Below are 12,374 nucleotides of genomic sequence, written 5' to 3'. Positions count from 1 at the left end.
ATTTACCGATGACTGGGATGAGACTCGACGTTTACCGACATCGAAAGATGATGTTTACCGACATCCAAAAACGACCAGACATTTACCGATGACTGGGGAACACTTCACTAAGGGAAAAAACAAATATTTGCAACTAGAAACCAGATAGGACATTTACCGATGACTCTACTGGGGATCTCTAGCTGGGGATTATCAGACATTTATCGATGACTGCAGAAAAGACTCGATGTTTACCGACATCGAAAGATGATGTTTACCGACATCAAAAAATGACCAGACATTTACCGATGACTGGGGAGAAAACCCGATGTTTACAGACACCGAAACAATGGTGTTTACCGACACCAAAAATGATGACCAGACATTTACTGATGACTGGGGAGAAAACCCAATGTTTACAGACACCGAAACAATGGTGTTACCGACACCAAAAATGATGACCAGACATTTACTGATGACTGGGGAGAATACCCGATGTTTACAGACACCGATACAATGGTGTTTACCGACACCAAACAAAGAAACACACGCGGGCGCTGGCATGACACTTACCGGTATCACAAGAACAACATCTTAGATATGTCAAGGCAAGGTTGACCACTTGCTGGGGGTCTCACTGGGGAGAAACAAACTTTCTGTCGCCAACGGGTGAGGTAATAAACCTCTCTGGGGATATCAATCCTGAGTGCTGTCAGGAGCCACTGTAGCAGGCGTGTTGCAACGATGTTGAACAAAATGATCCGCCTCTGCCGGGGATATTGTCTGATTGGGTTAACACATGAATGCATATGTTTGAATTTTTCTATGGCGTAATGCTCCATATCGAATAGGAATGCTACGCAGTTTGAGGATGCAATGATCACTAAAATGCAAAAATGCAAAAATGATGAAAAACTCCGGCTGGGGAGCCAAAACTGATCGGGTACTCCAACTCTGCGGGGAGACTCTGCAGGGAGAGCAACGACTTCTCACTCATGTTGAAGAATAGCACTGCTGCTGGGGAGAAGGTAAACTCCGTTGGGGATATCCTTCAGTCCACAGATAGGATAAATGCTGGAGATAAATTTCAATGAACCTGCCTCACTCGGGGAGGAAATCGGCAAATACAGGCCTGCTGGGGATAGGCAATCCTTAGATCTGTTGGGGAATAGAAGGCACTATCCACAGACGTCTCCGCAGGGGAACATAACTCTGATAGCTTCCAAACTTGCTTGGGGAAAATATGCTGCTGAGGAAACGTCCTCACAGATGCCAACCTGAAAAACAGCACAACAAAATGCCCCCAGGGGATACATGGACAAGATACGCTCAAGTGTCCTCAACATTCAAAATGATTTTCAAATGTTTTGTCTTTTTGCACGTTATTGTGTAGCCTTCATGTTCTTATATGCAATGCTTATCAAAAATTCGGACATTTTTGCAAACAAAACAGTAAAAATAAAAACAAAAGAGCCATTTATCTGAATAACGACTTTTATTGATTGAAAATGCGCCTGAAAAGGCAAATACATTGGGAGGCAATTCCTAGAAAGAGGTAATTGCACACAAAAGGAAAGATCTATCTTAATGGCAATGTGAACACGGCATCCACTATTTCCCAATTCTGTTATAACTCACAGATCATCAGTTTTCCTCCCAACTCCTTGCTTTCTGAGAAGAATGACTGGACGGATCACATCTTTCGAGATGGCAGACGACAAAGCTTAATGAAGTACAGACAACTCAGACTGTAGTCTTCGCCTTAATCCCTCTTTTGGCTGGATCGCCCTTTCGGGTTTTCAATCCACCGGGATACCCATTTTTGCCTAAGCCGCCCTTGCGGGTTTTCGACTTACCGGGTGTACAGATTCTTTTCATTTTATCCCTAATTTTTGCCCGAACCTTTCCTTTCTGTTTTTTTGGTCCGCCGGGATGCCCATTTTTTGCCTGGACTCTTTTATTCTTTTTGTCCAGCGGGTCAATTTATGCGAAGTATTTTTTGACTACATCTGAGTTAACAGGAGACGGAAAATCTTCACCATCCATAGTTGTAAGCATCAAGGCTCCACCGGAGAATACCTTTTTCACAACATATGGACCCTTATAATTAGGAGTCCACTTGCCCCTGTTATCTGCACCGGGAGGGAGGATCCTCTTCAAAACTAGATCACCGATCTGATAGCTTCGAGGACGCACTTTCTGATCAAAGGCTCGTTTCATCCTTCGCTGATACAACTGTCCATGGCATACAGCTGCTAGCCGTCTCTCTTCGATAAGGCTCAACTCGTTAAACCTTGTTCGAATCCACTCGGCTTCGTCCAGCTTGACATCCAATAAAACTCTCAGAGAAGGAATCTCCACTTCAACAGGTAGGACAGCTTCCATACCATACACAAGGGAGTAAGGGGTTGCCCCGGTCGACGTACGTACTGAGGTACGGTACCCATGCAAAGCGAAAGGCAGCATCTCATGCCAATCCTTGTACGTAACGACCATCTTCTGCACAATCTTCTTGATATTCTTGTTCGCCGCTTCTACAGCACCATTCATCTTCGGTCTGTAAGGAGAAGAATTGTGATGTTCAATCTTGAAATCTTTACAAAGCTCTTTCATCATCTTGTTGTTGAGATTCGAACCATTGTCAGTGATGATTCTCTCAGGAACTCCATAACGACATATGATTTCTTTCTTGATGAACCGGGTAACCACTTGTTTGGTAACGTTAGCATAGGAAGCTGCTTCCACCCATTTGGTGAAATAGTCAATCGCAACCAAGATGAAGCGATGTCCATTCGAAGCAGTAGGCTCAATCTTTCCAATCATATCAATGCCCCACATGGCAAACGGCCAAGGCGAATTCATGACATTCAGAGGGTTTGGTGGTACATGCACCTTATCAGCATAAATTTGACACTTATGGCACTTCTGAGCATACTTGAAACAATCGGATTCCATAGTCATCCAGTAATAACCCGCTCTCAACAATTTCTTAGCCTTTGCATGTCCGCCGGCATGAGTACCGAAGGAACCTTCATGAACTTCCTGCATTAACATGTCTGCCTCGGGTCTGTCCACGCATCTGAGCAAGACCATGTCAAAGTTTCTCTTATACAGCACATCATCCTGATTCAAATAGAAGCTTCCAGCTAGCCTTCTCAGGGTTTTCTTGTCATTCTTCGACGCACCTTCAGGATACTCCTGAGTCTTGGGGAAGTTCTTGATGTCATAATACCACGGCTTCTCATCAATCACAACAGACTCGGCTGCAAACACATACGCAGGCCTCTCGAGTCGATTCACCGCAACATGTGGCACATGATTCCACCAATGAACTTTGATCATAGAAGACAAAGTTGCCAAAGCATCAGCCATTTGATTCTCATCCCGGGGGACATGATACAACTTCACCTTCTTGAAGAACGTCAGTATTCTTCTGGTGTAATCTTTATACGGAATCAAATGCGGCTGATTCGTATTCCAATCTCCATTGACTTGATTGACCACTAGAGCTGAATCTCCAAATATATCAAGAGTTTTGATCCTCAGATCAATGGCTTCTTCTATCCCCATGATACAAGCCTCATACTCAGCTTCGTTGTTGGTGACGTCAAACGTCAATCTGGCAGAAAAAGGTATATGAGCACCTTTAGGATTGATCAATACTGCCCCAACACCGTTACCGTTCATATTCACAGCCCCATCAAACATCAGTGTCCATTTGTCATCTGGATCCGGTCCTTCCTCGACAAGAGGCTCTTCGCAATCTTTCATCTTAAGATACATGATGTCTTCATCAGGGAATTCAAACATCATAGGCTGATAATCTTCAATCGGTTGCTCGGCGAGGTAGTCTGACAGAACACTACCTTTGATGGCCTTTTGTGACGTGTACTGAATATCATATTCTGTTAGAATCATCTGCCAACGAGCAACGCGTCCGGTGAGAGCCGGTTTCTCAAAGATGTACTTCACTGGATCCATCTTAGAAATCAATAAGGTAGTATGGTTCAACATATACTGCCTCAGTCGGCGAGCAGCCCAGGCCAAAGCACAGCAAGTTTTCTCGAGCAGTGAATATCTTGTTTCACAGTCGGTAAACTTTTTGCTAAGGTAGTATATGGCATGCTCTTTTCGACCAGACTCGTCATGCTGTCCCAATACACACCCCATCGAGTTCTCAGTCACTGACAGATACATTATCAGAGGTCTCCCTGGAACTGGAGGTATAAGGATTGGAGGTTTCTATAAATACTCTTTAATCTTGTCAAAAGCTCTCTGACAATCATCATTCCACTTGATTGCTTGATTCTTTCTGAGCAGTTTGAAAATTGGTTCACACGTGGCAGTTAGGTGAGATATGAACCTTGCAATGTAGTTCAATCTCCCTAAAAACCCACGGACTTGCTTCTCCGTTTTCGGTTCAGGCATCTCTTGAATAGCTTTGACTTTCGCTGGATCAACATCAATCCCTTTCTCACTGACAATGAAGCCTAAAAGCTTCCCTGATCTCACCCCAAACGTACACTTGTTCGGATTCAACCTCAGCTTGAACTTTCTCAACCGGTCAAACAGCTTCTGCAAATTAACCAGGTGCTCCTCTTCTGTCTGCGACTTCGCAATCATATCATCTACGTACACTTCAATTTCTTTGTGCATCATGTCGTGAAAAAGAGTCGTCATTGCCCTCTGATAGGTAGCACCAGCATTCTTTAGTCCAAATGGCATCACCTTATAGCAGAACGTGCCCCAAGGTGTAATGAATGTCGTCTTTTCCATGTCCTCTGGCGCCATCTTGATCTGATTATATCCAGAGAAACCATCCATGAAAGAGAATACCGAGGATTGAGCCGTATTATCAACCAATACATCAATGTGAGGTAATGGGAAATCATCTTTCGGACTCGCTCTATTCAAATCCCGGTAATCGACACACATTCTGACTTTGCCATCCTTCTTCGGCACAGGAACGATGTTGGCCACCCATGGGGGATAACTTGTAACAGCCAAAAAACCCGCATCCCACTGCTTCTGAACCTCTTCCTTGATCTTAGTTGCCATATCAGGACTCGTTCTACGAAGCTTCTGCTTGACCGAAGGACATCCTTCTCTAAGAGGTAATTGATGCACCACAATGTCTGTATCTAACCCAGGCATATCTTGATATGACCAGGCGAATATCTCCACATATTCTCTCAGCATCTCAATCAGCCTCCTCTTGACAGAGTCTTCTAAAGTAGCCCCAATCTTGATTTCTCTTTTGGCGTCCTCAGTACCCAAATTAACAACCTCCAACTCCTCCTGATGAGGTTGGATGACCCTTTCCTCCTGCTTCAGCAATCTGACCAATTCTGCAGGAAGTTCACAGTCTTCCTCACTCTCCTCTTCAGCTTGGTAGATGGGATTGTCAAAATCATACTGAGCCATAACAGAACTGTTCATAGTGAATGCCATAAGATCGCTTCTGCATGTTTAATGCTTTGTTTTAGAAAAAGAGTTCAATAAAGTCACAAAGAACAAAAACATTGCCATTTTTATTGTTTTTGAAAAAGGATGAAAACAAAAAAAACAGAAAGACAGGGATCACAAAGTTTGATTGCAAAAAATGTCCTTCATTAATGATAATCATTAAAACATGATGAGGCCCTACAATGAATCACTACGCCTTGGGCAGATCGTAGGATTTTCATGCACAATGAAAAAACAACAGAAAATTACTCTGTCAGAAGAGTAACTTGAACCACTTCTTCAGCCGTCCAGTTGTTGACAGACCCCCCTGATGCACACGGGCGAACCCAGTTGTCCAGATCACAATCACTGTCACAGTCTTCACTACCGGTTGCAGAGACGTCGCCATGATTCATCAGCCCAGCGCTGGTAAAGGTACTCGGACCCGCTTGACCATTCTGCTCTGCTTGGAGAGGCTCATAACCAACGCCAAATTTGTCTTCTTTGACAGGCAAATCCACCATCTTGCCCCAGCCTTCAGCTTTGCCAGAATCAACAACCTCCTTAGCCTGCTTGTAAGAAGTAATTGAAGCACCTGGCTTCCTCTGCTCAGCGTACGCCACTTTCTCAAGAGCCACAGTCTCAAACGCCTGGCATAAGGTTTCGTGGATCTCGCCATCCACCTCAACATATTTGAACGAGGATAGATGACTCACCAGAATCTCTTCTTCACCGCACACGGTCACAATCTGACCGTTCCAGACATACTTGAGCTTTTGATGGAGAGTCGACGAGACTGCCCCTGCTGCATGAATCCATGGACGCCCCAATAAACAACTATAGGCGGGCTGGATGTCCATAACATAGAAGATGGTATCGAATACCTCAGGACCTATCTTCACAGGCAAGGTAACTTCCCCACACACAGAACGTTTGGAGCCGTCGAAAGCACGAACGATCAGGTCACTGGGAGTAAGCACAAACCCTTCCACATCAATCTTCTTCAGAATCTGCTTAGGCAACACATTCAGCGACGACCCGGTGTCTACCAATACGTGAGACAACACTGCCCCCTTGCACTCCATGGTGATGTGCAAGGCTTTGTTATGGTTCCGCCCTTCAGGCGGTAAGTCCAGGTTGGTGAATCCTACACCATGCCTGGTGCTCACATTGGCCATCACACCCTCCAGTTGATTGACAGAAATCTCCTGAGGCACGTAAGCCAGATTTAACATCTTCAGCAAGGCATTACGGTGTGCCTCAGAGCACAACAACAGTGAAAGTATAGAAATCTTGGACGGAGTTTGATTCAACTGATCTACAATCTTGTAGTCACTCTTCTTGATTATCTTCATAAACTCCTCCACGTCTTTCTCAAATGACCCCTCGGGCGCTTCCTTCTGGACAGGCTCTTCCTCAACCACAGCTTGCTTACCCTTTGCTTTGGCGAGAGCCTCAGCGTTATTGTCCCTCAAAGGCTGCGGTGCGAACAGACGACCGCTTCTGGTAAAACCTCCTGGACCCCCTACATTATCCACAGCCGGACCAACAGTTGCAGGAACTCTATTCGGTAAACCAATTGTCACTGGAGTTTGATTCACTGGTCTCGTCTGACTTTCAGCCCTTCTGTTACTGCGGTAAGCATTATCATACTTCCACGGCATGGCTCTACTATTCTCAACAGCCCTTCTTCCAAACGCAACGATAGTAGTTGGAGCACTGATGGTTACAGGCACGGAAATGGTAACTGGGGTACCATTTGTTGCAGGTGCACTAACGACCCTTTGTCCACGTTCTTCAGACGGTTTAAAGTAAATGGTGATAGTTGACACTGTTCCACGATCTTTTACAGCCCTACTGAATTGCAAACAACCCTCATCCATCATACCCTAGATACCGGCCCTTAACTGGTCGCAACCATTCTCAGATTCGGCACAGCCCAAACAATCCTCATCACAGCCCGAGTAGATACCCCCATTCAGCAGACGGCCCTTTACAACTAGCAGAGAAGTCTGAACATCATCAACATTAACAACCAGATCTTCAGCTTCTTTCCCCTCAATATTGTTCACTCTATGCCCACCATGCTGAGGCATAGGGTTGTTTACGACGTTAGGCACCGGAGCGAAGTTGATCGCCTTGGCATCGATCAAATCTTAGACCTTGTGCTGGAGAGCCCGACACTTCTCAGTATGATGCCCTGGTGCCCCAGAGTGAAAGTCACAACGGACGTTGGCGTCGTACCCAGGACGCAATACTGTAGGCGGAGCCATTGTACGCAACTCAACCAACCCCAACCTGAGTAGTTCGGGCAGCAGTTCGGCGTACGACATGGGTAGCGAATCAAAACGTCGATCAGGCATCCTTTGTCTGGGCTGATACGGACGTTGCTGTTGTTGTTGTTGCGGTTGTTGAACTCTTTGTTGTTGTTGTTGACGAGGTTGAGGTGCCGGAATGGTCACTGCAGCAACCTGACAGCGTTGACTTCTGTTCTGATCTCTGTGGTATTGAACAGCATTAGTTTCACCCTCTCTTCGACGAGGTGCCCCAGCAAATGGCTTCTTAGAAGAGGAGGAACCATCATCTTGGATCTTCCCAGTTTTAATCAAGCTCTCAGTCCTCTCTCCACAAATGACAACATCAGAAAAACTACCGAATGGGCAGCTCCTCATCCGGTCCATAAACACACCCTGAAGAGTGCCGATAAACATATCTGTCAACTCCCTCTCCAGCATAGGGGGTTGAACTCTAGCAGCCAGTTCACGCCACCTCTGGGCGTACTCCTTGAAGCTCTCTCCGGATTTCTGACATAGACTCTGCAGCTGAGTCCGGCTAGGCGCCATGTCCATGTTATGTTTATATTGCCTCAAGAAGGCCTCACCCAGATCCCTCCAGCATCAGATTGAATCTCTCTTTAAATCCATGTACCAGTCTAAAGAAGCCCCAGATAGACTATCTTGGAAAAAATACATCCACATCTTTTCATCATCTGTATACGCAGAGATTTTTCGATAATAAGCCTGCACATGGGTGCGAGGGCACGAAGTACCATTGTATTTATCGAAGGACGGTGCTTTGAACTTGTAAGGGATTCTCAAACCTTCCACCAACCCCATATTGGTAACATCAAAACCGAGAGAATTCTGACATTCCATAGCTCTAATTTTCTCAGCAAGGGCATCAACTTTACGATCCCTCTCATCAACCCTTCCCAGAACGTCTTCGTCTTCACTGAGCAGAGTGAACATATCCTCTTGTCTGTCAACAATCGGAGCAGGATTACGGGCCGGGGCACGGACTGCTCTGGCATTAGCGGCATCTGGAGCAATAGGTTGACCGTTGATTCGAATACCCCCCAACTCATCACCTACAGCATAGTTGTTGATGGGTACAGCAGCAACAACATTATTATCATTGACCGGGCCTCCCTCTGGCGGAGCATGGTTGACCGGTGGAATTGCAGCTTCTTGTCTCTGAACCATGGCTCGAAGTTCTTCTTGACCTTGTGCAACCCCTTGCATCATATTCATAAACTGGGCCATGTTAGCCTTCATCTCAGCCAACTCAGCTTGAACTTGATCCATACCTCTCTGTTGATTCAGTCTTGTTGAGTAGCGGTGCGGACGTTGATCAGCTATCCTGCCTGAACAGGAACCAAGAGTGAGAAGTCACGACCAAGAACACCTGTTATGCAAAATGATATGAGTATGGTGCTAATGATGCGTATGATGCACATGATATGTTCATTCCTCAGGCATTCAAAGAGCCTGAGTCATCCTCAAAAGATGGCAACCTGCAGCAAGAACAACATAGAAGCACAGAAACAACATACACAAGAGTGATGAGTACAAGGTGAAACCAACAACCTCATCTATATGAGTAACAGGATCATACAACAAAGTCGACAAAGAAAATCCAAACAATCGGAGTACAACAATGAATCCCATCCAACAAGCCTGGAGGTGATTCTCAACATACACATCAAAGATACAAGCTAAGACAAACGGCCTCCCGGAATGAGAGTCTTCAAGTACTGACACTGGTCTATCAACAGGTCACATTCTGAACATTCTGGCAAAAGAGTGATCTTCTCCTTCAGTTGTCGTCTAAGCTCTACCACTTCTCCTCCAAGGTGGTTCTCTGATGCCTGTCTCAAGTCTACTTCCTTCTTCAACTGGATGTCTTTATCTCTGAGTTGCTTCTCCAAGTCTCTGATCTTCTTCTGATAGCTGGCCTCAACCCTCTGCAGCCTCAAGCACTCCCGGTGTTCTGCATCTAACATGCTCTCCATCTCCTCGTAGGATCTCTTCTTGCTTCTCAGTCTGCTAGCATCTTCTTCTCGCACTCCCCTGAGTTGATGAGCCAAGTTCAACCTATCAGCCTTGGCTTTGTACAGCTCCATCTGGGTATCTTGCTCCTTCTCTCTCAAACGGCGATTCTCCATCAAGGCTTGCTTGTAGTGCTCCGCAGGCACACTCTCAGCAAGGATCAAAGGTGGTTGCTCCTGCAACGGCTCCATCCTATCGTAGGGTAACAACAAAGTTTCTACTCTCTCCTTGACCCAATCAGTGTAATCAGGCATAGCAACGGCAAACTTCTTCCCTAAGACAGATCCATCCTTCATACCAATAGACTTCCAAGCTCTTCCTATCTGCTCCAATCTATCCGGGTCACTCTGCTTCTCAAAATACACACTTTCTGCTACCTCAGCCTCAAGTGGTCTTCCCTTCATCACAAACCCCAACTGGCGGAGAGAAAGAACCGGGTTGTAATTGATGCAACCCCTAGTCCCTATGAGTGGCATATTACGGAATCCTCCACAGCTCATAACGACGTTACGCACATCCATCCGGTAAGATTGCCATCTGATATCATAGGAAGTAAGAGACATAACCCTCTGAGTCCACTTATGCGTGCTCTGAGCATCCACAAAAGGTCCACTGACTGGCAGGAGAGACAAGAACCATCTGAGCAAAAGCGGGAGACAACACCTGATAGCCCCACCCTTACCATGCCTACTGTGAATAGCATAGTAAGTGTCAGCCAACAGAGTAGGAACTGGATTTCCTCCAATGAAAATACTGACTGCAGCATAGTCAACAAAATTGGGCATACTCGGAAACAGGACGATCCCATAGATCATGACGGCCAACTGAGCATGAAAGGCTTCCCAACTTCCCTTCTCTGCTTCTTCTCTAGCTACCCTCAACAGAAACTTCAAAGGCAATCCTACAACATCCCCACTGGACTTCCAACTATCGCTGACTTCCTTGATACCCAAATGGAGAGCTCTGGCAACAACTCTGAAATCAACCTCCTTGGGCACATCCAAGAAAGGAACCTGATACCGGACCGGGACACTCAGCAAAATGGAGTACTCCTCGAGAGTAGGCGCCAACTGATAATCTTGAAAGGTGAAACAATGAAGCTCTGGGTCGTAGAACTGTAGAAGAGTCTGCAACGGCACCGGATCGACTACCATCTTCAACAGTGTCAGAATATCTCCATACTGGTCAACAAACCCCTTCTGGTTACCACTGGTCATAAGGTTGCTCAACTCAATCAGAGACGTCAAAGGTTCACGGTGAAAGCTGTAGGAACAAGTCTTCCGCTTCAACTCTGGGACTGTTGCCATCTCTATCAGTGAACAAGCTCTGGAATGTACCTGAGAAATGATATGCATGCAGGGATTAGTTTTTTTTTTTTTTTTTTTTTTTCTTTTTTTTTTTTTTTTTTTTTTTTTTATTGCGTATTTTTTTGAAAATAAACATGTTATGATGCAAATGATGCAGACAAGACTGGTTGGCTGTGTCTCTCGGAACACAGGATCAAAGCTTCGGCTTGAACTCGGAACCACAAATTCATCTGAAACCCAAAGTCATCTGAGACCCCAAACTTCTGAACCAATAGTCACCAACAGGATCACAAGTCACAAACAAGTCACCAACAAGTCACCAACTGTACCTGTAATAATGATCATTCCCTCCCCACTCACGGGTGTCATCTAGGCCAGGGTAAGGTCGAGAGAAACGCAGCATAAATAACCTTTCGCAGAACATCATCATATACACACCCGAAGTATGTAACGATAATATCCCACCAGGGTCTGAACTGCTCGTGATATCAATGTTCTGCTAAGTGGCGCAATACCACCCGCTTCCCATGAATCACTCTATTCCTAAGTATCCTAGATTTCACTCATGGCCTGGGTATTGGGCCTTTTACCTCATGTAACTCCCACCCCAACAGAGAGAAACAGACAACCAGCCAGATGAATAATGAATGTGAATGAATGCAAACATAAGTGCAAACATGAATGCAAACAATAAATAAATGAATGCAATAAATAACAGCAAAAGCAACCAAACCCTATCCTAGAGAGCGCTAGGAGAGACTCGCTTAGGGAAGACGGACCAGCACAGGTCAACTTCTCTATATTCCCCAGCAGAGTCGCCAGCTGTCGCATCACGCGAAAAACCGGCGGGAAAAGAAGAAACAACAGAGCCGCCACCGTGCGTTATTTATCCCAAAAGAGGGAAAGGAAACGCTCAGAGTAAACCTGGAAAAGACATGGTCTCGTGACCAAAGAGAATGGGATCGGGAGTCGGTTATGCGAAGGGAAGGTATTAGCACCCCTACGCATCCGTCGTACTCGACGGGATCCACGCACAATAGAAAGGAAAATGGTTGCTAAAACACTGCTCAAACACACACACGCACTGGCTGAAAGAGACACAAGAAAACAAAAGAGACTGACTCGGCAGGATATTGCATCCTGGGCCTACTTAGTCTATCAGGCATAGACATCAGAGTCGAAGTAGTTCGGACTGGGAAACGGCACATGCTCGCTAGGATGTCGCATCCTATGCATACGTATCTTCTCGGACGAGAGAAGAATCAGAGCATTCGTAGCTCGGCTGACACACACACAAACAAACACTGGCAAAGGC

The sequence above is a fragment of the Lathyrus oleraceus genome, chromosome 1, assembly GCF_024323335.1.
Source record: "Lathyrus oleraceus cultivar Zhongwan6 chromosome 1, CAAS_Psat_ZW6_1.0, whole genome shotgun sequence".
NCBI lineage: Eukaryota > Viridiplantae > Streptophyta > Magnoliopsida > Fabales > Fabaceae > Lathyrus > Lathyrus oleraceus.
This window is presented reverse-complemented; position numbering follows the sequence as displayed.